At 39.5% G+C, this 27,657-nt stretch overlaps 1 protein-coding gene across 2 annotated transcripts in view; it reads left to right on the top strand.

The window, feature by feature from the left end:
* SH3PXD2B (SH3 and PX domains 2B) overlaps positions 1-27,657 on the top strand; it is a 455,707-nt gene that overhangs the window by 291,940 nt on the left and 136,110 nt on the right. The gene's annotated exons all lie outside the window — the stretch shown is intronic.

Below are 27,657 nucleotides of genomic sequence, written 5' to 3' on the forward strand. Positions count from 1 at the left end.
TCACTGAACGAGTGTCTTGTTCCCTTATCCTCCACTACAATTCTAGCTGGATAAAGTAGTCTCGCTTTTAAACCTTTATTTATGAGCTGGGTGCAATATGGGGCCATCCCTTTCCTCCTGGAGGAAGTCTCAGAAGAGAAATCCTGAAACAAGAGGATTTTTCTGTTGCCGAATATTGGAGGGTCAGTTTTTTTGAACCATTTTAGTATGTCCACTTTATCCTGAAATTTTACAAACTTGCATATAGCCATTCTAGGTCTTGCAAACCCATTCTCTGCCACTCTCTTCGGGCCCACCCTGTGCGCCCTTTCAATTATTAGAGGTAGGGATTGAGTTGGCATACCCAGGGCCTGTGGTAACGTAACAGACATGAATTTACTTATGTCATCAAATTCAGATAATTCAGGCAGGCCTATAATCCTGATGTTATTGCGTCTGGAGCGATCTTCGAGATCCTCCAGGCGCAATTGCATACTGTCTATTTTGGCCTGTTGTTTCTGGGAGGCTACCTTAAAGCTATTTGCCTGATCTTCCAATAAAGAGATTCTATTCTCGGCTTCGACCATTCTCGCTGAGAATTGTTTAACCTCTGAAGAGAGTACCCCTATTTCTGTAACTATAGTACCTAATTCCTTTTTGATTACCTCAAATTGGGGGGAAAACATAGCTGAAAGCTGTCCAATCAATACCTGAGTATCGATGACCGACGGCACAATGTCCGCCACCCCATCGATACTGGTATCTGCCGTTTTGGCTTTTTTATCCTTGGGCTTCACAGGCATCTTAGGTGAATTAGCTCTCACCTGTGACACAAACTTATCCATTAAGTGCAATACAAAAAATAGAAAATATGTCTGGCCAGTACCCCGCACTACTAAGCTAGGGTCTGGCTTTTGATGTGAAAATAATTGTGAATAATCAAAACACTGGGGTAGAGGACCCCTAGATCCAGCGAGGAAAAACCTTTCTCCTATGTGAGTGCAAAAAAAATCAAAAGAGTGTGATTATATAAGTGGGAAATTTGTCTGTGCATTTGGTGGCAGATAGCTGCCTCTATATCAAAAGGGAAAAAACAATAAATAAACAAAATAGTAATCAGGGGGTCAAGGACCCACTGGTGAAAAAGTGCTGAGGGCCTATGCCCAATTTAACGTTCACTAAACTCAGAAAGAAAAAAACGGTCAGGATACCAGCTCAGCTCCTCCAATTCTATTATCAATAATCTGGTACTTTTGTTCGCTCAAAAACATAATTACAGTTAAATCTGACCATGATCTAACCATATACTGGTCTAAGTTGAATTTAAGAGCGAGAAACACATTTATCAGAGTATTGGGGTAGAAAACAATATTTAGCCTTCAAACACAGTAATGACCCACTTTACATTAAGTTCTTTTTTTTCTTCCTTTCTTTCCCTCCTTTTTTTTTTGTTTTTTGAAGCTTATGAACAAAAAACAAACATTAATGCAGTAAAAAAAATTCTCTCAGGTAACTTTTCTTATAATATTGCTATATGTGGGTACTTGGCAGTATGACAAAACTCATGCAACTACCACAATTCTTTTGGGCTCTAAACCTCTTACCAACAAGCCCTGGGGAACACAATGTTAATCACTGTTTGCTAAAAGTTCAGTCTCTGGAAACAGAAAAAATGAAAAAAAAGTCACACATATGCCTATAACTTTAACACAAGCCCTTTTTCTCTTTTTCCTTTCTTCCCTTCCTTACGGTAACACAGTCAGACTTGACATGCTCACTGCTTGCTAGATGTTTAGTCTCTGGGGAGAAAAAGGATCACAAATATGCCTATAGCTTCAGCATAAGCCCTTTTTTCCCTTCTTTCCTTACGGTAACACAGACAGGCTTAACATGATCACTGTTTACTAGATATACAATCTCTGGAAAAGAAATGATCCCATGTAAGCCTTTAGCTCCAGCACAAGTCCTTCTCTTTTTTCTTTTCTCTGCTCTCTCCCTCCTCACGGTAACAAACACAGGGCTAACATAGCAATCCTCAAGAGAGTGGAACAAATGATTAGGGACCCAGTCCTAAATATCCCGTGTACTCCTGTTAAGCCGTCCACAGCTCAGACCTGGACTATTTCGCCCGGCAACACCTTACAGCCAAACAGCTCAGCCCGTGTCGTATGCATACAATCTCTGCAGGGACAAGACAGCACAGTTCTTTAAATAGTACCCATCAGGGCTTACCAGAGTGCAGTTACCGGGTAGGATTGGGATGCCTCCTTATCTCTCGTCCGTGAATTCACCGTCTGCTCCGGATCAACAGTGCTCCCCACGTCGTGGGAGCTCCACTGAGTTTGCCACTGTGGTGGGGGTGCTTAGCATCCGGATCCCTCCGCACGCCTTCAGCACCTCCCCCTGCAGCTTCTCTGGGTTCCGGATTATGCGGACAGGCTCCTCTATCCCCGGCAAGCAGGCGGCTTGCGTATGAAGGTAGGTTGCGGGTACAATCCCCTCTGTATGCTTTCGATGCAATTGTGCACCAGGGCACGCTGGAAACTCCTGGACTTGTAAAAGAAGTGTGAAGTGGCGGTTCTACCGCCGGCCTAAGCGGCCTCTGAGATTTCCTCCTCAGGCTGTCATACAGCCAAATTTCAGCCCTACTGAACCCCTCTTGAGTCGGGGCTATGAGGCAATGAGTAGGGGCAGTGATTGTAGTCACTAGGTCGGAACGCCGACATGGAGCATGCTGCTGTTAAGCTCCGCCCTCAGACCGGAAAATCTTCTATTACCTGCTTCTATTACTCAAGTCCATGTCAGGTACGATGCTACAAGGCTGTCAAACTTGAGAGGCTGTGCATCTGTTCCACAGTGATGATTCCGGTAAGATCATTTAATTTAATTTCATATGATAACGCAAGAAGACAGGGTCACAGGGTGGCTCGTTTTATTTGTATGGAATCAAGGGTTAATATCTCCGGAAGGGGATTTTTGAACAGGGGGGATTTATACAAGATTTGCTTTATTATGTTTTATTCTGCGACATGTGTGAGATGAGGCTCTGGCATATGTGGGAACATTTAGGCTTTTGTTTTTGGATTACTGCGCATCCCGTCAGTTTGGCACGCTTTCCTTCCTGCAGCAGGACCGGTTGTGGCCTTATTAACTTCCTCTTTCCTGACTGTGCGGTTTACACGACACAAAGCGGTTTCTCTGTGGGGCCTGGGATATAGGAGGTGGTGAGTGCCCCAGCCATTGGGGGTATAAAGGTGCCATTTATATTTTTCTATAGTCTATCTTGAAAGTGCAAGCTATGGAGCACTCTTTTTCTAAATCTAATACCTGTTTTTATTGTGAGGAGGCTACGGTATACCTGCCTGCTCAATTATGTTCCACATACCTTGATAACGTACTTACATCTAAGAAACCCAAGAAGTTTAGTACCACTTCTCTGTCCCATGAGGTGTGTTCCCTGCAATCATCTCCTACTACACATGCAACTTCCCATTGCACTACTAATCCTCCTTCGGGAGGGGGCCTTTTACCACCAGACTTTACTGAACAGTTGCAAACGGCAGTGTTTGCGACCTTCAGTGCTTTACCTCGCCCTGCTAAACACAAGCAAAAAGTTAAATACTGCTATCCTTCCCAGGGGTCATCTACCAACTTGCTGGATTTATCTGATACTAGATTATCCACTGATGAGGACGTCTCCGATACTTCAGAGGAGGATCTTTCTGGATTGGAATCGGCTGCCTCTAAGCCTCCGGTTGCGAAGGAACCAGACTTTAGATTTAGGATAGAGCACTTACGCTTTCTGTTAAAGGAAGTGTTGGCTACGTTAGAGGTTCCAGAACCTAAGTTGCCAGAGGAACCTTCTATTCCTAAGCTTGATAAGGTTTACAAGGACATGGTGGTGCTGCAAACATTCCCATGAAGATGGCAAATATTATTAAGAATGAATGGGAAAAACTTGGATCCTCTTTTTTTCCCCTTCTTCTTCCTTTAAGAAATTGTTCCCGGTTCTTGACTCCCAATTAGAGTTGTGGGGGCCTGTCCCTAAGGTAGATGGAGCTATCTCCATGCTGGCTAAGTGCACCACTATTCTGCTTGAGGATAGTTCATAGTTTAAGGAACCTATGGACAAGAAGCTAGAAACTTTGTTGAGAAAGATGTTTTAGCACACAGGATTTTTATTTCAGCCTGCATCTGCGGTAGCTGGAGCCGCTACCTATTGGTGTGACTCTTTATCGGAGATGATCGAGGTAGAGACTCCCCTCAATGTAATCCAGGGAAGAATTAAGGCCTTGAGGGTAGCTAATTCTTTTATTTTCCATGCAAACATGCAGATTATTCCCCTGAATGCCAAGACATCAGGTTTTTCTGTTCTAGCCCATAGGCCTCTGTGGCTGAAGTCTGGGTCTGCTGACATGACTTCAAAATCTAGATTGCTTTCTCTTCTATTTAAGGGGAAGGTTCTTTTTGGTCCAGGACTAAAACTCTATCATATCCACGGTCACTGGGGGCAAGGGTGCCTTTTTACCGCAGGAGAAGAAGTACAAACCTAAAGGACAGGGACCTAATTTTCATCCCTTTCGTTCAGATAAATACCAATGCCGGTAGCCCACAGCGAAGCCTGATCAGTCCAAGGGAACTTGGAAACCATCTCAGTCTTGGAATAAGTCCAAGCAGAACAAGAAGCCTGCCGAGACAAAATTGGCATGAAGGGGCGGCCCCCGATCCGTCGCTGGATCGTGTTTGGGGCAGTCTATCTCACTTTGTGGAGGCTTGGCTGGGAGACGTGCAAGACCCTTGGTTTCTTGAGGTCATTGCTCAGGGTTACAGGATAGGTTTCAAATCTCATCCGCTCAGGGGCAGATTTCTCTTATCAAACCTGTCTTCAAGACCAGAAAAACGAGAAGCTTTTCTAGGGTACGTGAGAGATCTCTCCTCCCTAGGAATGATTGTGCCAGTACCTCTAACAGAAAGAGGTCTGGGATACTACTCAAACCTTTTTGTGGTCCCAAAGGAGGGTACGTTTCGTCCGATCCTAGACTTAAAGTGCTTAAACAAGTTTCTGTCTGTGCCATCGTTCAAGATGGAGACGATAAGGTTGATTCTGCCCTTAGTTCAAGAGGGACAGTGCATGACTACAATAGACTTGAAGGATGCTTACGTTCACGTGCCAATACACAAGGATCACTTCAAGTTCTTAAGATTCGCTTTTCTGGACCAACACTTCCAGTTTGTAGCTCTTCCTTTTGGTCTGCCTACTGCTCCAAGAGTCTTTATGAAGGTTCTGGGGGCTCTGCTCGTGGTGGCGAGATCCAGAGGTATTGCAGTAGCACCTTATTTGGACAACATCCTGGTCCAGGCTCCATCCTGCCGCCTGGCAGAAGACCATTAGAGAGCTCTCCTTCTTCTTCTTCAATCTCATGGGTGGAAGATAAACTTAGGAAAGAGTTCTCTGGTTCCCAGTACCAGAGTGGAATTCCTGGGCACAATAATACATTCCATATCTATGAAGATATTCCTTACAGCCCAGAGACATTGCAAAATTACTTCCAATTGTCTTGCCCTCCAGGCCTCCTTAAGGCCATCTGTGGTCCGGTGTATGGAGGTGATTGGGCTCATGGTGTCCAGCATAGATATCATTCCATTCGCCAGGTTCCACCTCAGACCTCTTCAGCTGTGCATGCTGAGGCAATGGAATGGAGATCACTTGGATCTATCACAACAGATTTCTCCGGACAACCGGTCGAGAGAATAGCTCTTGGTGGCTCTGTCCAGATCGCCTGTCTCGGGGGACATCCTACTTGAGACCATCCTGGGAGATTGTGACTACGGACGCAAGTCTGTCAGGATGGGGAAGTGTTTAGGGCACCAGGAATGTGCTTCTCCCGATCAACATTCTGGAACTTCGATCGATCTTTAATGCTCTGAAGGCTTGGCCTTTTCTGGGTTTGACCCAGTTTATCAGATTTCAATTGGACAACATTACCTCGGTGGCTTGCATCAACTATCAGGGAGGAACGAGACGCTCCCTAGCTGTGAGGGAAGTATCTTGGATTCTGGACTGGGTGGAGACCCACAACTGTTGGCTGTCAGCGATCCACATTCCGGGTGTGGACAACTGGGAAGCGGATTTTCTCAGCCGCCAATCCTTTCATCCGGGGTAATGGTCTCTCCATCCTGAGGTGTTTATGGAAATTTGCAACAGATGGGGGACGCCAGAGATCAATCTCATGGCGTCCAGGCTCAATACCAAGCTACCCAGATACGGGTCGCGGTCCAGGGATCCCCAGGCAAAGCTGATAGATGCCTTAGCGTGGGGATTCAACCTAGTTTACATTTTTCTTCCGTTACCACTTCTTCCCGAGTAGTGGCCCGCATCAAGCAGGAGCAAGCCTCGACTATTCTAATTGCTCCGTCGTGGCCGTAAAGTATGTGGTTTGCGGACCTGGTGGGGATGTCGTCATCTCCTCCATGGAGGTTACCTTGTTACAGAGATATGCTGGAACAGGGTCCCTTTGTTTATCAAAATCTAGATTCTCTGAGGCTGACTGCGTGGAGATTGAATGCCTAGTCTTAGCCAAGAGAGGGTTTTCTGAGAGAGTGATTGATACTCTCATTCAAGCTAGAAAGTTGGTCACCCGTCGCATCTATCATAAGGTGTGGAGGACCTACTCATTCTGCTGTGAAGAATGTGGATTCCTTTGGCATAAGGTCAAGGTTTATAGGATTCTTTCTTTTCTCCAAGATGGTTTGGAGAAGAGATTTGCCACTAGTTCCTTGAAGGGACAGATTTGGGCTCTATATGTGTTATAACACAAGAGGCTTGCTGAGCTTCCTGATATACAGTCTTTTGTTCAGGCTCTGTCTAGAATCAGGCCTGTGTTTAGACATTCCGCTCCTCCTTGTAGTTTAAATTTGGTTCTTAAGGTTCTGCAGAGAGCTCCGTTTGAGCCCATGCATTCAGTGGACATTAAGTTACTTTCTTGGAAGGTTCTTTTTCTATTGGCTATTGCTTTGGCACGCAGAGTCTCTGAGACGGCTGCCTTGCAATGTGAGCCTCCTTTCCTAGTATTTCATGCTGATAAGGCTGTTCTTCGCACTGGGTTGGGGTTTCTCCCTAAGGTTGTGTCTGATCGCAACATCAATCAGGAGATCTTGGTTCCTTCCTTGTTTCCTAATCCTTTGTCCTCAAAGGAATTATTACTTCATAATTTGGATGTGGTTCGGACTTCGAAATTCTATCTTCAGGCTACGAGGGATTTTAGACAGACTTCAGCATTATTTGTTGTCTACTCTGGGAAGCCCAGAGGGCAGAAGGCTTCTTCCACTTCCCTATCTTTTTGGTTGAGGAGCATTATCCGTTTAGTATATGAGACAGCGGGACATAAACCTCCTCAGAGGATTATGTTTCATTCAACTAGAGCTGTTGCTTCTTACTGGGCCTTCAAGCATGAGGCCTCTATGGATCAGATTTGTAGGGCAGCTACCTGGCCTTCCTTACATACTTTTACAAAATTTTACACATTTTACGTTTTTTCTTCAGCGGAAGCAGCTTTTGGGAGAGAGATTTTGCAGGCTGTGGTGCCCTCATAATAGGGTCTGCCAATTTATTTTACCCTCCCGTTTTCATTGTGTCCTCTAGAGCTTGGGTATATGTTTCCCACAAGTAAGAAATGAAGCCGTGGACTCTCCTCATATTAAGATGGAAAACATAAATTATGCTTACCTGATAATTTCATTTTCATCTGTATGAGGAGAGTCCGTTGGGTGGACCTAAATTTTGTTTTGTTCTTCTGGCACCATTTATACCCTAATATTTCTCCTACTGTTCCTTGTTCCCTCGGCTTAATGACTGGGGAATGAGCGGAGTGGGGGAGGTATTTAAGCCTTTGGCTGTGGTGTCTTTGCCTCCTCCTGGTGGCCAGGTTCTGTATTCCCACAAGTAAGGAATGAAGCCATGGACTCTCCTCATACAGATGGAAATTAAATTATCAGGTAAGCATAATTTATGTTTTTATAAACAATATGTATTTAATAAGGGGAATTGTAAATAAGACCTCTAAAAATAATTTCATACAAATAATCAATCCACCGGTGTAAAACAACTCTTCCACACTTATATTAATATCCACATATTTATATTTATAATATTATAATATTTATATTAATATCCACATTTCCAATCATACATCCATACAAAAAAATGGTTATAAAAATGTATAAATTTCTATCTTAAAAACTTTCTTATAGTAGCGAGTATGTGAAAAAGGCTCTTTGTGGCAATTCTTATTGTATACAATCAATGTCGATTTCAATCGATTTCTCAGTATGCCACTGAAATTCTTAGCTTTTACAAGGAGCTCTGACAGTGTAGTTGCCATTGATAATACTGTTTCCAAGAGCGGTAAAGTCTTATGTAGGGTAAATGAGAGACTGAAGAGAGTAAAAAACGCACACAGTACCTTGTCTCCACGCTGCTTTGTAAGCAGCATGCGTTTGTTGCAATTTTTCCACACTCAATCACGTGACCAATCCAGTTACAGCCTTCCCTATGTCACTCTTGAATGCACGATTCTGTCCAGTCAGTGATGTTAGAAATACTTAGTGAGCGCTCACACAATGTATTATTCTTATCAGGGTACTCCTGCCACATATTACGGCACACAGTTCCCCTTCTTCCAGCAATTAGCAGCCAGTATTGCAGTGTTCTGAATGTGGTTCAGATTTTTGGCGTTCTCTATGTGTTTCGGCTGAAAAGCCTTTATCAAGATGCCATTCCTGATCCGGGTTCCTCCTTAAAGGGACACTGAATCCAAATTTTTTCTTTTGTGATTCAGATAGAGCATGCAATTTTAAGCAACTTTCTAATTTACTCCTATTATCAAATTTTCTTCATTCTCTTGGTATCTTTTATTTGAAATGCAAGAATGTACGTTTAGATGCCGACCCATTTTTGGTGATCAACCTGGGTTGTTCTTGCTGATTGGTGCATAAATTCATCCACCAATGAATAAGTGCTTTCCAGGGTCCTGAACTAAACAAATAGCTTAGATGCTTTATTTTTCAAATAAACATAGAAAGAGAACAAAGAAAAATTGATAATAGGAGTAAATTAGAAAGTTGCTTAAAATTACATGCTCTATCCGAATCATGAAAGAAAAAAAATTGGGTTCAGTGTCCCTTTAAGTAGCATTTTTAAGATCCACCTCTCTATTCTGGGATTTCTGTCTCTCGTCTCCTGATGTTAAAGTTTTTTTATTTCATATCTTTTTCAAGGGTAGTTTTTGGTCAGAGATAGAAAATACATATTTATTAAAGTATTATATAAACAATTATTTGATATTCAAATATATTTATGTGTACAATTTTTACACATAATTTAATTTTACAATTGCAACACTTACTCCTTCCACACTTTTTATATATCTAATAGCTCATCCTGCACATTCTTTTATATTATGCTATACTCCTATATTCTATATTAGTATCAATGCATTTAATTTATATTTAAATAATAGTACTGAGGTCTAGTTCACTATTTAACCCTTTAGGGTATAAAGTTTTGAATCTATAAATTTGGCTTCTTTGCGAAGCAGCTTTTTTTCCATACTGCCCCCTCTACTGTCTCTCATTAACTTTTTTATCCCCCAGAAAGACATTTCTTTTAGTTTACTATTATGTATTTCTTTGAAATGTGTATAGAGTCTAGTGTCCTCTTTCCCCAGTTTTATACACCTAATGTGTTCTCTTATCCTGTCTCTGAGCATGCGAATTGTTTGTCCCAAGTATTGAAAATTGCATGAACATTGCAATTTATAAATACATTTTTTTTTATCAGCGCACCTTATTGTTTCTTTAATGGTGAGTTCCTCTTTATTGCTTTCTGACTTTATTACTTTTAGTTTTTTGCTATGTGCACAGGATTTGCTGGTATGACATGGAAAAAAGACAGTTGGCCTCTCCCCTAGTAAGCTCCTATCTGTCTCATATTTGCATGCCTTATATTCACTTGCCGACGGGATGTTTTTAAGATTTCGTGCTCTCCGAAAAATAAATTCTGTTTATTTTATTTACTCTGTGACCTATCAGTGGGTCACTTCTCACTAAGTACAATGTTTGGAGATAATTTTTTCTATCTGTCTATGTTGTGACAAATAAGATGTGATAAAGGGAACCCTTATATTTTCTCCTTCTACACTTTCTATTTTGATCTTTTCATTTTTTGAGAATTTTCTCTCTATCCATCCTTCTCACTTTTTCAGTGTTTTTTTGAGAATTTCAATATCATAACCCTTCTGAGAAATGATTTCTTCTATAATCTTAGACTGTCTGTCATAATCATTAACATCTGAATAATTTTGTCTTATTCTCAACAGTTGTCCTCGGGGGATGTTTTGCTTCCATCTTTTCTAATGATTGCTTCTATAGTCAATGTAATTATTCACATCAACCTCTTTGAAATGTGTTGCATCATTTTTAACATGAACTTCTATGTCTGAGAAAGTAATTTTGGAACTACTGTACTCATGAATGTATTTTAACCCCTAAGTATTACTGTTTAAATCCTCTATTAACATATGTACATATGTCTGAGAAAGTAATTTTGGAACTACTGTACTCATGAATGTATTTTAACCCCTAACTATTACTGTTTAAATCCTCTATTAACATATGTAGTAGTTCGACATCCCCCCTCCAGATAAAAAAACATATCATCAATGAAATGTCTATAGAGCATGAAAATTGCACCCCATGGTGTTTCGCTTAGGAAGTTGTTCTCAAAATAACCCATGAATAAATTTGCAGAACTTGGTGCGAATCTCTTGCCAATAGCTGTTCCTTTTATCTGTTGTTAAAATTGCCCATCAAATTTAAAGTAATTATTTGTTAAAATAAACTCTATGCAATCTAGTATGAATTTGCCTTGAATGAATGACATATCTAAGTCATCATTCAGCTAGTATTTGATAGCCTCCAAGCCTAAATAGTGTTCAATGCAAGTATAGAGGGAACTAACGTCAGATGTGACTAGTATGAAATTGTGTTCCCATTTGATCTCTCATATTATGTTTAAGAAATGAGTAGTATCTTTGAGGTATGAGGGGATATTTTAACATATTTCTATAAATACTGGTCAACATTCTGAGACATGTTTGATGTTATTGAATCAATCCCCGAGATTATTGGTCGACCAGGGGGATTGTCCAAGCTTTTATGTACGTTTGGGAGGAGGTAAAATATCGGAGTCCTCGAGTGTTCTATTAGTAATTTTTTTTGTTCATTTTCAGTAATTTATATTATTAGTCTTGGCCTCCTTGATCATTTTTCCTAAGTTCACTTTTTTATATTCTACTGGGTCATTTCTTAGTTTTATATATGTGCTGACATCTCCCAATAGTCTATAGGCTTCCTTCAAATAATTAGTGGTATCCATCACCACAATGCCTCCTCTCTTATCAGCTTGTTTAATAACTATACTATCTTCTTGTAATTGTTTGAGTACATTCTGTTCTTTTTTAGTTAAATTCCACCTCATTCCTTTTTTGTTATCTAATTTTTCTAAGTCTTCTTTTACCCTTTTTTCAAATAGTTCTATTTCACCCCCCTTTTCCTGTGTCGGGTAAAAAGCTAAACATTGTTTCAGATTTTTATGTTAATATATATTTTGGTTCTGTATGATGGGATTTTTTTATTAGGCTTTTTAAAAAAATATCTTTTAAGGGTTAATTTTCTTGTCATTTGCTTTATATTAATCAGTGTGTCAAATTTGTTTAGTTTGTTCGAAGGTGCGAATGATAAACCTTTATTCAGAATCTGTTTCTCATCATCACTTAGATCTTTTTTACTCAAATTAAAAATTCCTAAATGGTTTATTTTAGTTTCTTTGGTTTCATTCCTTCTTCTAACTCCTCTTCCTCTACATCCTCTAATCATCTTTTTCCTTTTGAAGGCGCGTGCAGTTTCGTTGGACCTTTGACCTTTGTATGGATTGCGCCACATCTATTATGTTTCCTAGTGTTTTTATTTGTTACAAATTAATTTGGGATAATTTGTATATCTGGGGTTGGCAGTGTTTGGGTGATAAGTTTCCGGATAAGATACACTATTCCTTTGTGTTAAAGTGCAGACAGAGTTGTACACATTGTGCAACAAATTTGTTGCAAGCCTATCTGAAAGCTAAGGAGTTCTGTGTATGTGTGTGTGAGACACTGCTGTATGTGAAGCAGTTATAGACTTCAAGAATAAATGCTTCATCACTGTATTCATCAGGAAGGGTTCTTTAATAATCCATTATCAACTGCTCATTAATTGTAAAGGAGGAAAAAAATATATAAAGTTGGGTGGTTTACATCTACTCCAAGGTTAACCTGTATATGGCTTTTTTTTTAGTAAATCTAAGACCTTGTTCTGGCTCTATGAAAATGTATAACAAAATCATAAAACAGGTCTTAACAATTCCTAGGAACCAGGGAGTCAAGATACTTCAATTTTACCTCTGGCTCATAACTGGGATTGTTTTACATCACCTGGCTCCTTTATAAATGTGTACCTGGCTCCTTGGTTTTCTTGTTCATCAAAGCTTCAATTACAGTTTTTAACCTCTGGTCTAGAAATAGCCTTAAATGGAATACTAAACATTATGAAATTGTTATGTAAAACATTTAATTGTGTGTAGTTAAAAAAACAAAACAACAAAAAAACTTTGCCATATACTTCCATCAATTGTTTTTGCCCCATTTTCCTGTAATTTAACTCTGAAAATTTGTTCTTTAAGTTTCTCCCTTCTAATATAATTTGTAAAAAATACATTTACTAAGGATAATCTTTGCTTTGAATACATTATTATGTTTAGTGAGTATTTACTGTTTAACATCTCTTTAACAAAACACAAAAGAAGAGTAAATAACCTCAGTATCATTAGATAGCAGCCACCACAAAAATATATTGTCAAATCAGCTAATCAGTAGCTTCTGATTGGATAATTCAGCTGTATGCTTTTGTGTTAGCAGAACAGGCTTGCTCCTTTTCTGCATTGAGATTTGCAAGTTGCTGAGCCAGGGGGTTCAGCCAGGGTCGGCTCCAGAACGAATAAAATGGGGGGGCTTTTTTTTTTACGAGAGGGCACACATTTACAAAGCATGTATGAGAGTCAAAATAAAAGCAGACCTACATATTCTACAGGAAAGTGTAGCTTCTGCCTGGCTAATCCCCCACTATTAACATTTGGAGAATACGTGCTAAATCACTAGGTAAAACTTGAGACCCCAGTGCAATAGCTCTTTAAAAACAATTCACTCCTTAATCACCCTGATCCAAAACCCTTAAACTCATTCTCAAATCTCAGTCATGTCCCCTAAACAGCCATGCACCCCAAACCCCCCAATGCAATTAACCCCTTTGTTTGCAATAGCAATGAGGATACTAGGTTTTCAGGCACTGGTAATTTTGTAGATTAGATTTAGCTATACCTGTTTCACAATAACTAACGGATATCAGGCTACTTAATACAACCTATGTACTGTGAACCTATAAGAATATGATTGTATAATATAAATAGAAATCTATAAATGGTTCCCGGCTTCTATCAACGCCTCAAAAGTGCACTGTGGTCTTAGGCCCGGCCTAAGATCACAGTGCACTTTTGAGGCATCGATAGAAGTCAGTAGCCATTTATAGACTTATATTTTTATGATACAATCATATTCTTATCATAGTCTATTTTTTAAGAAAATTAGTAACTCACGATAGTTAGGTAAAATTAATAGGGTTAAAACAAGTCCAAAAAGTCTCTAACTTCCAATTCCAAATAAGAGGTTAAAGGGAGACTGAACCCAAAAAAAATTATTTTGTGATTCAGATAGAGCATGCAATTTTAAGCAACTTTCTAATTTACTCCTATTATCAATTTTTCTACGTTCTCTTGCTATCTTTATTTGAAAAATAAGGCATCTAAGCTTTTTTTTGGGCTCAGAACTCTGGACAGCAATTTTTTTATTGGCGGATGAATTTATCCACCAATCCGCAAGAACAACCTAGGTTGTTCACCAAAAATGGGCTGGCATCTAAACTTAATATTTGCATTTTAAATAAAGATACCAAGAGAATGAAGAAAATTTGATAAAAGGAGTAAATTTGAAAGTTGCTTAAAATGTCATGCTCTATCTGAATCATGAAAGAAAAAAATTGGGTTCAGTGTCCCTTTAAGACACGGAGCTCCTTGCAGATGCGTGATGTGACCTCACAGTTCGGCAGCTAACTCAGCCCCCAGTATGCAGCATTACATAACAATTCATTATTTTATATATTATTTTTAAAGCGTATGATCATATCAATATTTTTTGAGGGGGCACAGCATTCCATTTGGGTGGGCATTGCCCCCCAATGCCCCCCCCCCCTTGGAGCCAAACCTGGGTAAGCTAACAGTAAAATAAATAAACTGCTTTAAAGCTATGGAGCACTATTGTTGTGTTTTTGTTGTTTGTTTTTTCATTTGATGCCCCTTTTAAACTGTTTGTTTGCCATAATTCCAGGCATTTTAGTCATATGATTGTCTCCTGACTTTGTAACCCTTCACTAGAAACAACAACACAAGACTGAACAAAACATTGCTAAAAATGAAATGTGTGCTTGTCTTCCTTGATCTGCGGCCAATATCTATGCTTTATTTTAGTCATCCCAATGATTGAGAAATAACCTTTTGGGAGCAGTAAATTGTTACCAATATATTTGCACTCATGTTTTTGCAACTGCACAGGAAGTGATATGTCACTCGCTAACATTATGCCAGCCAGATGTGTTATTATGAAGCTTGAAATAAATATTACTCATACCAAAAAAGTGTAGTCCTGATCCAGTATTTGTGGAAATACTATAAATTACCTGTAATTCATCTGCTTTCTGGCATGTTGTACTTTCTCCATAACTAGGAGTCTGGATTTTAATTGCACGAAGATGCTTGTATATTTTCACCAGAAGGAGACTTATTTGTAGACTGAAAGCTTTTCATCTTGTGGATTATGGAAAACTCACTATGATATATTTCCTCCCCCCCCATCTGTTTTTTTTTCTTAACTTTAATGTGCTTATATTCAACTTACCCAATGGCCCCAAGTTATCAAGGTCTGGCAGACCTGATCCGACACTGCGGATCAGGTCCGCCAGACCTCGCTGAATACGGAGAGCAATACGCTTGCCGTATTCAGCATTGCACCAGCAGCTCACAAGAGCTGCTGGTGCAACGCCGCCCCTTGCTGACTTGCGGCCAATGGGCCGCCAGCAGGAGGTGTCAATCAACCCGATCGTACTCGATCGGGTTGATTTCCGGCGATGTGTGTCCGCCTGCTCAGAGCAGGCAGACAGGTTAGGGAGCAGCGGTCTTTCTGACCGCTGCTTCATAACTGCTGTTTCTGGCGAGTCTGAAGACTCGCCAGAAACACGGGGCATCAAGCTCCAAACGGAGCTTGATAAATATGCCCCAATGTCTTGATATATTTTATATATTTACGGTGGTGATCTAAAATTAATAAAGCTTGAAATATTTGAAGTTCTCCATTAAACTGATTATAAATGATAATTTATTCTATATCCAAGTCATAATAACCTAATAAAGGATTGAGGTTAAAGGGACACTGAACCCAAATTTTTTCTTTTGTGATTCAGATAGAGCATGACATTTTAAGCAACTTTCTAATTACTCCTATTATCAAATGTTCTTTATTCTCTTGGTATCTTTATTTGAAATGCAAGAATGTAAGTTTAGATGCCGGCCCATCTTTGGTGAACAACTTAGTTTGTCCTTGCTGATTGGTGGATAAATTCATCCACCAATCAAAAACTGCTGTCCAGAATTCTGAACCAAGAAAAAAGCTTAGATGCCTTCTTTTTCTCCAACATAGGTGTGTCCGGTCCATGGCGTCATCCTTACTTGTGGGATATTCTCTTCCCCAACAGGAAATGGCAAAGAGCCCAGCAAAGCTGGTCACATGATCCCTCCTAGGCTCCGCCTTCCCCAGTCATTCTCTTTGCCGTTGTACAGGCAACATCTCCACGGAGATGGCTTAGAGTTTTTTGGTGTTTAAATGTAGTTTTTATTCTTCAATCAAGAGTTTGTTATTTTAAAATAGTGCTGGTATGTACTATTTACTCTGAAACAGGAAAGAGATGAAGATTTCTGTTTGTAAGAGGAAAATGATTTTAGCAACCGTTACTAAAATCGATGGCTGTTTCCACACAGGACTGTTGAGAGGAATTAACTTCAGTTGGGGGAAACAGTGAGCAGACTTTTGCTGCTTGAGGTATGACACATTTCTAACAAGACTCGGTAATGCTGGAAGCTGTCATTTTCCCTATGGGAACCGGTAAGCCATTTTCTTTGTTTAAGTAAAAGAATAAAGGGCTTCATTAGGGCTTAAAAAACTGGTAGACATTTTTCTGGGCTAAAACGATTACTTTACTAAGTATATTTGGCAGATTATTACTTTTAATAGTTGTTAAATCTTGGGGATTGTTTTAATAAAAACGGCAGGCACTGTATTGGACACCTTTTTCACTGGGGGCCTTTTCTAGTCATAGACAGAGCCTCATTTTCGCGCCTCTAATGCGCAGTTGTTTTTGGAAAGCATGGCATGCAGATGCATGTGTGAGGAGCTAAGAACCACTGAAAAAGCTTATAGAAGGCATCATTTGGTATCGTATTCCCCTCTGGGCTTGGTTGGGTCTCAGCAAAGCAGATACCTGGGACTGTATAGGGGTTAAATGTAAAAACGGCTCCGGTTCCGTTATTTTAAGGGTTAAAGCTTTCAAATTTGGTGTGCAATACTTTTAAGGCTTTAAGTTACTGTGGTGAAATTTTGGTGAAATTTGAACAATTCCTTCATACTTTTTCACATATTCAGTAATAAAGTGTGTTCAGTTTAAAATTTAAAGGGACAGTAACGGTTTTATTGTAAAACGTTTTTTGTGCTTTGTTAACAAGTTTAAGCCTGTTTAACATGTCTGAACATCAGATAACGATGTTCTATATGTATGAAAGCCAATGTGTCTCCCCATTTAAATATATGTGATATATTTGTGTCATAATGTCCAAACAAAGTAGGGATAATAATGCCATAGATATGATATTGCCCAAGATGATTCCTCTAATGAGGGGAGTAAGCATGGTACTGCATCATCCCCTTCTGTGTCTACACCAGTTTTGCCCACACAAGAGGCCCCTAGTACATCTAGTGCGCCAATACTTATTACCATACAACAATTAATGGCTGTAATGGATAATTCTATTGCATGCATTTTCTTCCAAAATGCCTACTTATCAGAGAAGGCGTGATTGCTCTGTTTTAAACACTGAGGAGCAAGAGGACGCTGATGATATCTTTTCTGACATACCCTCACACCTATCTGAAGGGGCCAGGAGGGAGGTTTTGTCTGAGGGAGAAATTTCAGATTCAGGGAAAATTTCTCAACAAGCAGAACCTGATATTGTAACTTTTAAATTTAAATTTCAACATCTCCACGCACTACTTAAGGAGGTATTATCTACTCTGGATGATTGTGACAATTTGGTCATTCCAGAGAAATTAGGTAAGATGGACAAGTTCCTAGAGGTTCCGGTGCCCCCCGATGTTTTTCCTATACCCAAGCGGGTGGCGGACATAGTAAATAAGGAGTGGGAAAGGCCCGGCATACCCTTTGTCCTCCCCCTATATTTAAGAAATTAGTTTCCTATAGTCGACCCCAGAAAGGACTTATAGCATACAGTCCCCAAGGTCGAGGGGGCGGGTTCTACTCTAAACAAACGCACTTCTTAAAGGATGCGTACCTACGTATTCCTATCCACAAGGAACATTTTCGGTTCCTAAGGTTCGCCTTTCTGGACAAGCATTACCTGTGGCATTTCCATTCGGATTAGCCACTGCTCCAAGGATTTTCACAAGGGTACTAGGGTCCCTTCTAGCGGTGCTAAGACCAAGGGGCATTGCAGTAGTACCTTACTTGGACGACATCCTGATTCAGGTGTCGTCTCTGTCAAAAGCAAGGGCTCATACGGACATTGTCCTAGCCTTTCTCAGATCTCACAGGTGGAAAGTGAACATAGAAAAAAGTTCTCTGTCCCCGTCAACAAGAGTTCCCTTCTTGGGAACAATAATAGTTTCCTTAGAAATGAAGGTTTTTCTGACAGAGGCCAGAAAATCAAAACTTCTAAGCTCTTGTCAGGTACTTCATTCTGTTCTTATTCCTTCCATAGCGCAGTCCATGGAAGTAATAGGGTTGATGGTTGCGGCAATGGACATAGTTCCTTTTGCACGAATTCATCTAAGACCATTGCACCTGGGCATGCTCAGACAGTGGAATGGGGATTCTACAGTCTTGTCTCCGACGATACAAGTAGATCAAATAACCAGAGATTCACTCCGTTGGTGGCTGACCCTGGACAACCTGTCACAGGGAATGAGCTTCCGCAGACCAGAATAGGTCATTGTCACGACCGACGCCAGTCTGGTGGGCTGGGGCGCGGTCTGGGAACCCCTGAAAACTCAGGGTCTATGGTTTCGGGAAGACTCTCTTCTCCCGATAAACATAATGGAACTGAGAGCGATATTCAATGCTCTCAAGGCTTGGCCTAGACTAGCAAAGGCCAAATTCATAAGGTTTCAATCAGTCATCATGATGACTGTTACATATATCAACCATCAGGGGGTAACAAGGAGTTCCCTGGCGATGGAGGAGCATCCGGGGGAGTGGGAACTCCATCTGGAAATCTTTGCCCGAATAACTCAATTATGGGGCATTCCAGACTTGGTTCTGATGGCCTCTCGTCAGAACTTCATGGTCCCTTGTTACGGGTCCAAATCCAGGGATCCCAAGGCGACTCTATTGGATACAATAGTAGCACCTTGGATCTTCAACCTAGCTTATGTATTCCCACCGTTTCCTCTCATTCCCAGGCTGGTAGCCAGGATCAATCTGGAGAGGGCTTCGGTGACTTTGATAGTTCCTGTGTGGCCACGCAGGACTTGGTATGCAGACCTGGTGAATGTGTCATCGGCTCCACCATGGAAGCTACCTTTGCGTCAGGACCTTCTTATTCAGGGTCCATTTGAACATCCGAATCTGGTTTTCCTCCAACTGACTGCTTGGAGTTTGAACGCTTGATTTTATCAAAGCGTGGGTTTTCAGATTCTGTAGTAGATACTCTTATTCAGGCTAGAAAGCCTGTAACTAGAAAAATTTACCATAATATATGGAAAAAATATATCTGTTGGTGTGAATCTAAAGGATTCCCATGGAACAAGATAAAAATTCCTAAGATTCTTTCCTTTCTACAAGAAGGTTTGGAGAAAGGATTTTCTGCGAGTTCTCTGAAGGGACAGATCTCTGCTTTATCTGTTTTACTTCACAAAAGGCTGGCAGCTGTGCCAGACGTTTAAGCGTTTGTTCAGGCTCTGGTTAGAATCAAGCCTGTTTACAGACCTTTGACTCTTCCCTGGAGTCTTAATCTAGTTCTTTCAGTTCTTCAAGGGGTTCCGTTTGAACCCTTACATTCCATAGATATTAAGTTATTATCTTGGAAAGTTTTGTTTTAGGTTGCAATTTCTTCTGCTAGAAGAGTTTCTGAGTTATCTGCTCTGCAGTGTTCTCCGCCCTATCTGGTCCATGCAGATAAGGTGGTTTTTACGTACTGAGCCTGGTTTTCTTCCGAAGGTTGTTTCCAACAAAAATATTAACCAGGAGATAGTTGTACCTTCTTTGTGTCCGAATCCAGTTTCATAGAAGGAACGTTTGTTACACAATTTGGACGTTGTCCGTGCTCTAAAATTCTATTTAGATGCTACAAAGGATTTCAGACAAACATCTTCCTTGTTTGTTGTTTATTCTGGTAAAAGGAGAGGTCAAAAAGCAACTTCTACCTCTCTATCTTTTTGGCTTAAAAGCATCATCAGATTGGCTTATGAGACTGCCGGACGGCAGCCTCCTGAAAGAATCACAGCTCATTCCACTAGGGCCGTGGCTTCCACATGGGCCTTTAAGAACGAGGCTTCTGTTGATCAGATATGTAAGGCAGCGACTTGGTCTTCACTGCACATTTTTACCAAATTTTACAAATTTGATACTTTTGCTTCTTCTGAGGCTATTTTTGGGAGAAAGGTTTTGCAAACCGTGGTGCCTTCCATCTAGGTGACCTGATTTGCTCCCTCCCATCATCCGTGTCCTAAAGCTTTGGTATTGGTTCCCACAAGTAAGGATGACGCCGTGGACCGGACACACCTATGTTGGAGAAAACAGAATTTATGTTTACCTGATAAATTACTTTCTCCAACGGTGTGTCCGGTCCACGGCCCGCCCTGGTTTTTTAATCAGGTCTGATGATTTATTTTCTTTAACTACAGTCACCACGGTATCATATGATTTCTCCTATGCAAATATTCCTCCTTTACGTCGGTCGAATGACTGGGGAAGGCGGAGCCTAGGAGGGATCATGTGACCAGCTTTGCTGGGCTCTTTGCCATTTCCTGTTGGGAAAGAGAATATCCCACAAGTAAGGATGACGCTGTGGACCGGACACACCGTTGGAGAAAGTAATTTATCAGGTAAACATAAATTCTGTTTTTATATAAAGATAGCAAGAGAACGAATAAACATTGATAATAGGAGTAAATGAAAAAGTTGCTTAACATTGCATGATCTATCTGAATCACGAAAGAAAAATTTTGGGTTCAGTGTCCCTTTAAGCAAGGACTAAAAAATCCGTCAGCAGATGGATAACAGACCTATAGTGATAATTCTAGCCCTTAACTTTTTTTTAAATTGTTTTGTATTTTATATATAAATTGAATTCCATGGCTTCTAAAATTTGTAAAGATCTGTCAATTTTGGGATTAAAAATATATATTTATCTATGTATGTAATGGTGTATATAAATGTATTATGAATACTGGAGTAGGTAGAAACCCCTCCCTGCAGGAAGGAGAATCCATACCTACATAAACCACTCCCATTCCTGCTTGAGTTGGCTCACTTTCTAACTGCTTAGATTTAGGTTGGCTTCTGGAGCTATGTTCCATCTGACGTTTCTGATGCTTTGTATTCATTTAAAAAAAAAAAAAAAAAAATCCCTCTTAGTACAGCATTCACGCAACTCCAAGAGCCAAAATGACCCATTATATTGGTTTGTCCATACACGTAAAGAGATTATGCCTCAGGGTTTCCATAGTGGATTTATCGGCTGAGGGTACCACAGCCAGTTCACCCTCAGCCATGCAGTGTCTTCCTTCAGGAGCAGGAGTAATACTGTTGAGAGTTATCCAGCTTCCTTCTCTTTCCAGTCTACTATACCCTATGGATAGCTAGATGGTCTAGTCCTGCTCCAAAATAAAATGTGTGTCTTGTTGTATGTTCTTTTTATTCATGGTGATTATTAGGATAATGGATCTGTATGTATGTATGACTTTATTTTCCCCCTGCTTTATTTGTTCTAGTTCTTGATTATTTGTTTCTAAAAAAAGTGTTGCTGCTAGATGTTAGATGCAGTTTTTAACTTGTGTGCACAAAAAAAGTTTTTACTGTGTTTTTGCTATAAACTACCTGTTTACATTATTGCTACCAGGATGATCTGCAAAGATTGAATTTGGGGGGAGTTTGTGTTTCCCACAGTATGTGGCTTTTGACTTTGGACTGGCCAATACTACAAGGATATTTTCTATGATTCTAGCAGCTCCTCTGGCAAAACTTAAGGCGCAAGGTATTTCTATTCAAATTCTTTCTAGTAAATTATTTGATGGGCTGTTTTAAATTATTAGAAAATATCCCTTTATCTTGACAACATCATTGTCTAAGCCTCATTAGCAGACTGGGGTGTTTATGATACTTCATTCCTTCCAACGCTTTCTAGTTCCAGGTTCACTTTCTCAGTTTTCTTGACACAGATTTGTCGAGAATATTTCTGTCAAAGACTTCCAAGACAATTCAGATTCCTTGTGAGAAAGATTGCATGCTCAGACTAATTGATGCAGTTATTTTTGCACTGTTTCACATAAGGCAGTTGCAGTTGAGCTTCCTATCCTGATTGGAAGAATGACTAGACCAGTGGTCAACAAATTTAGGAGCCAGGAAGAATTTTTAGGAGCCAGACAATGGTATTTATATATAAAGTTAGAAAGCCGGGGTAAAATTGTAGTAGCCTGTGGCTACTGGGTTTGTCAAGCCCTGGAATAGATGTGTCAGAAATTGTATCTCTTTTATTAAATGACAATCTCCTCAGCTCTCAGGTTTGCATGTTTTTTTTTTTCACAAAGTACAGCTCTATTAGTTGGGTGCATTTTGCAGTAATCTCAAGGTATGTAGTCTCCTTGAGAGTTTTTTCTTTCCATAAATGTTATAAGTTTTAAAGTGATGGTATATCCAAGCATATAACAAACCCTAGGATTTACCATCACTAAAAATAAACATTTCATTTACTAAAAAAAGCTGTTAAACTCACCCTATCTGTGCAGCAAGTATATACTCAGCGCCTCCAACCCCCCACGGCACATCGATCTTCTCCAGTAGGGTGACGTTTCCACCTTTAAACCAATAGCTGTGCTAGGATGTCAGTTGACACACATGGCTATTGGTTTAGAGGTGGAAACTTCACCTCATTGAAGAAGAGCGCTGTGCCATGGCCTGCCGGAGGGGCTGAATTAGAGATATACTTGTTGCACAGATTGGGTGAGTTTAGTAGGGTTTTTTTTAGTAAATGATGACAGAAACTGTTTATTTTTAGTGATGGTAAATCCTAGCCTTTGTTATATGCTTGGATTTACCATCACTTTAAGAGCAGAATTTTCCTCTGAACCCCTTCTGTACAAGGGTCCAATTTATATTAAAGGGACATGAAACTCAAAAATGTTTTTCATGATTTAGCTAGCGCATACAATTTTAAACTATTTTAAAATGTACCTCTATTATATAATTTGCTTTACTCTCTTAGTATCCTATTTTTAAAAATAATACCTAGGTATGCTCAAGAGCAACAATGCACTTCTGGGAGCTAGCTGCCGATTGGTGGCTGCGCATATATACCAATATATACTTGTCATTGGTTCACCCAATGTGTACACTTTCCTTCTTGTAGTGCATTGCTGCTCTTTCAACAAAGAATACCAAAGGAATAAAAACAAATTTGCAAATTGGAAAGTTGTTTAACCCATTAATTTTGGATGAAAACCACGCATCATCATCCGGGGAGGGGAGGCATTTTGGCTCTTTTGACCCTCCCCCCTTCAGTTAAAGGCCCTTATGGGGTGGCCAAGGTTTCTGCATCGTCTTCACTATCTGACCATGCTGGTGATGTCACCAATCATCGGCATGGTGACATCATCAACCTGGAGACCAGAAAGTGGTTAGAAGAGCTTAAAGGGACACTCAAGTCAAAATTAAACTTCAAGATTCAGATAGCGCAAGCAATTTTAAACAACTTTCCAATTTACTTCAATTAACAAAATGTGCACAGTCTTTTTATATTTACACTTTTTGAGTTACCAACTCCTACTGAGCATGTGCAAGAATTCACTGCATATATGTATATGCATTTGTGATTGGCTGATGGCTGTCCTATGATACAGGGGTAGTGGAAATAGACATAACTTTGCAATTTATTTAACTAAAATCTACTACTCATTTGAAGTTCAGACTAAGTGCTATTGCATTGTCTTCTTATCATGCATGTGTTGATTATTCAAATCTACTGTATTGAGCTGGATGGGGGGGGGTATTCAAACCCCTCCATCTCTTATGCCCTAGAAAATGAAGCACCTCTATAAGTTTAATAGCCAGGTGATCACTAAAGTAATGGTGGTCACCTGGCATTAATAAAAATGCACTTATTTGACAAGAGGTTCATGGGAGCCCCTATGTGCACATTGAAGTTATATAACTATACCCAAAGTCCCCTATTTATGAGTTTAACCCTTTGTGTTAAAAAAAAAGACTGTAAACACCTGAGATTTTAATATAAAATCTTTAGTTCTGCAAAGTAAAACAACTTTTCAATATACTTACAATTCATTTTGCCCACTTTTTCTTGTAATATAGCTCTGAAGATGGTGGCTCCTTAATTCTCTGATCTGGAAAAGAACCCAGAAGACTTCTAAAGGCTAAACCTGCTATATACAGTATATTTCCCTTATGTATGAACTTTATACTAACAATAGTACTGTATAGCCTTGTTGTCTGCAAACACAAGCCTGGATTGGCTCCTCCAAATAATTCAAGTGGTGGGTGGATTTTGGCTATTGAAAAACTAATGCAGTAATCAAGGTGTTATAGCGACATCAAACCCAATTTTTTTTCTGTCATGATTTAGATAGAGCATGCACTTTTGAACAACTTTCCATTTTACTTCTATTATCTAATTTTCTTCATAATTTAAATATCCTTTGTTGAAAAGTATATCTAAATAGGCTCAGTAGCTGCTTGATTGGTGGCTGCACATAGATGACTTGTGTGATTGGCTCACCCATGTGCATTGCTATTTCGTCACGAAAGGACAGCTAAAGAATGAAGCAAATTAGATAATAGAAGTAAATTGGAATGTTTAAAATAGTGTTCTCTATCTGAATAATGAAAGAAAAATTTGGGGATTTATGTTCCTTTAAATTCGTTTTCAAATATTTAGACTTGGCTGATATGTTATTCTATTGCAAGACAACCAAAATGCTTTGTTATCGCAAGGTATTTAATGTGTCTTAAAATATGGATACTCATGAGACCCCTTATTTAAGTGTAGTCATAAGTGTTAACCCATTAAATGACCATTACAAACCTAAAAAGAGGGTTTCTGCTAAACAAAAAAAAAAGTGAACCCTTTAAAAGGAGGGATCATATGACACCTTATGATTAAAACATGCTATTATGCTTTGCATGTCAAAATAATTACATTATTGGATTAGTGTTGTGTATTGTATCCATATACTACTGACCTAGGCCCATAAAGACAGTCATTCAGATCACCTTCTATAGGACATACATATGTGCTTTTTGATACAAGCAGTAAGCTCGTTATTCTTTTACAGTTCCTTCTCTGACTACAAATGCCCTGGATTTGATTAGCTTGAGTGCACTTAAGAGCATTGTTCATTACTAAAAGCATTGTCTGGCATGTTTAATATTTCAATCTATTCTCCTCTGGGTTTGCTGCTAGGAGATGATGACCTCTGACCCCAGACTTGGCATTGCTCACACAGACCAGCAGATTATGCAGTGCAACTCCTAAGCACTTCCTGAAATACAGAATGGGTTTTATTTTTATCTTGCAGTGACCCTAAGCCCCTATAAAGTCCATATAAAATAAGATATAAATATTATGGATAATGTCAGTCAATGTCTATTACATATTACCAGGGCTAAGTCACACTGTGAGACATCTGTGACACACTATTTGAGGCCTTTTCATTGGATCTCATTATGAATCAGCAAAATTACACTAGGAAATTAAATATTTATACAAATCGTATCCTGTTTGTCACAAAGACACAGTAATCTACTATAAGAAATGTGCATATCTAACATGTAATACGGGTCTCATACTAAAAGAACTAAACTCTCAATAGTTCTACAACCTTATAAAAACTAGATACTATATGCTATTAAAGGGATAGAAGGGTCACAGTTTAAAATGTGCTTGGGTGCATTTCAGTATGTAATATACATGTTTGCAATATACTTCCATGAGCACAAATGCTTTGTTTTACTGCTATATGCAAATATGTCACGAGGGCTTGTGCACCATCATTCAAACCCCAGACCTTCTCAGATGGTCAGCAGTAGCTTGTATGACACAAATTACACTTTCACAGAAGCAATACACACCAATCAGCCCCTCTCTGAGCAGGCACAGCATTTAAAAACTGGTGTCCGGACCATCACAGGATATGTGCATATGCCGCTGAAAACATATGCAAATATGCTTCTTTTTCAAATCTAAATGCACCCATATACATTTCAATTTTGAACTTTCTATGAAGGTTAAAGGGATACTAAACCCAATTTATTTCTTTCATGATTCAGATAGTGCATGCAATTTTAAGCAACTTTCTAGTTTACTCCTATTATCAATTTTTCGTTGTTCCCTTGGTATCTTTGAAAAACCAGCAACATAAACTTAGGAGCTGACCCATTTTTGGTCTAGCACCCTGGGTACCGCTTGCAGATTGGTTACATTTAGCAACCAAATGTAAAAATGGGCTGGCTCTTAAGCTTACATTTCTGCTTTTCAAATAAAGATAACAAGAGAACAAAGAAAAATTGATAAAAAGTAAATTAGAAAGTTGCCACAAAATTGCATGCTCTATCTGAATTATAAAAGAAAAAAATATGTGTTTAGTTTCTCTTTAAGGGGACATAAAACCTAAACATTTTATTTCATGATTCAAATAGAGCATGCCGTTTTAAACACCTTTCTGCTGCTATGCACTACTGGGAGCTAGATGAATATTTCAGGTGAGCCAATGACAGAAGGTTTATAAGTGCAGCCACCAATCACCTGCTAGCTCCCAGTAGTGCATTGCTTCTCCTGAGCCCACCTAGGAATTCTTTGCCAACACTAAAGTTGCAGGTACTTTATAAAATTTGCACTATAAAAACAATGCTTTATAGAACTCTGGCACTCAAGTTGTTACTGTGGAAAAAGGACAGGTCAAGCAGAAAATGTGTATCATAATACCATAGTCTAAACTAGCAGTTATTTGCATCTATAAATAGGGAGCTGTAACATGTATTAAAGGGACAGTATACTGTAAAATAGTTTTTCCCTTAATGTGTTTACAATTGCTTTTTTACCAACTGCAGAGTAAAAAATGTATGAAAATTAGCTTTTAAGGTTTATTTCTGTATATAAAAGCTCTGATTTCTCCAACATAGGTGTGTCCGGTCCACGGCGTCATCCTTACTTGTGGGATATTCTCTTCCCCAACAGGAAATGGCAAAGAGCCCAGCAAAGCTGGTCACATGATCCCTCCTAGGCTCCGCCTACCCCAGTCATTCTCTTTGCCGTTGTACAGGCAACATCTCCACGGAGATGGCTTAGAGTTTTTTAGTGTTTAACTGTAGTTTTTTTATTCAATCAAGAGTTTGTTATTTTAAAATAGTGCTGGTATGTACTATTTACTCTGAAACAGAAAAGAGATGAAGATTTCTGTTTGTAAGAGGAAAATGATTTTAGCAACCGTTACTAAAATCCATGGCTGTTCCACACAGGACTGTTGAGAGGAATTAACTTCAGTTGGGGGAACAGTGAGCAGTCTTTTGCTGCTTGAGGTATGACACATTCTAACAAGACGATGTAATGCTGGAAGCTGTCATTTTCCCTATGGGATCCGGTAAGCCATTTTTATTCAGACAGTAAATAAGGGCTTCACAAGGGCTTATTAAGACTGTAGACATTTTCTGGGCTAAATCGATTCATATATACACATATTTAGCCTTGAGGAATCATTTAATCTGGGTATTTTTGTAAAATAATATCGGCAGGCACTGTTTTAGACACCTTATTCTCTAGGGGCTTTCCCTAATCATAGGCAGAGCCTCATTTTCGCGCCGGTATTGCGCACTTGTTTTTGAGAAGCATGACATGCAGTCGCATGTGTGAGGAGCTCTGATACATAGAAAAGACTTTCTGAAGGCGTCATTTGGTATCGTATTCCC

This window comes from Bombina bombina, chromosome 6 (genome assembly GCF_027579735.1).
Source record: "Bombina bombina isolate aBomBom1 chromosome 6, aBomBom1.pri, whole genome shotgun sequence".
In the NCBI taxonomy this organism is placed as follows: domain Eukaryota; kingdom Metazoa; phylum Chordata; class Amphibia; order Anura; family Bombinatoridae; genus Bombina; species Bombina bombina.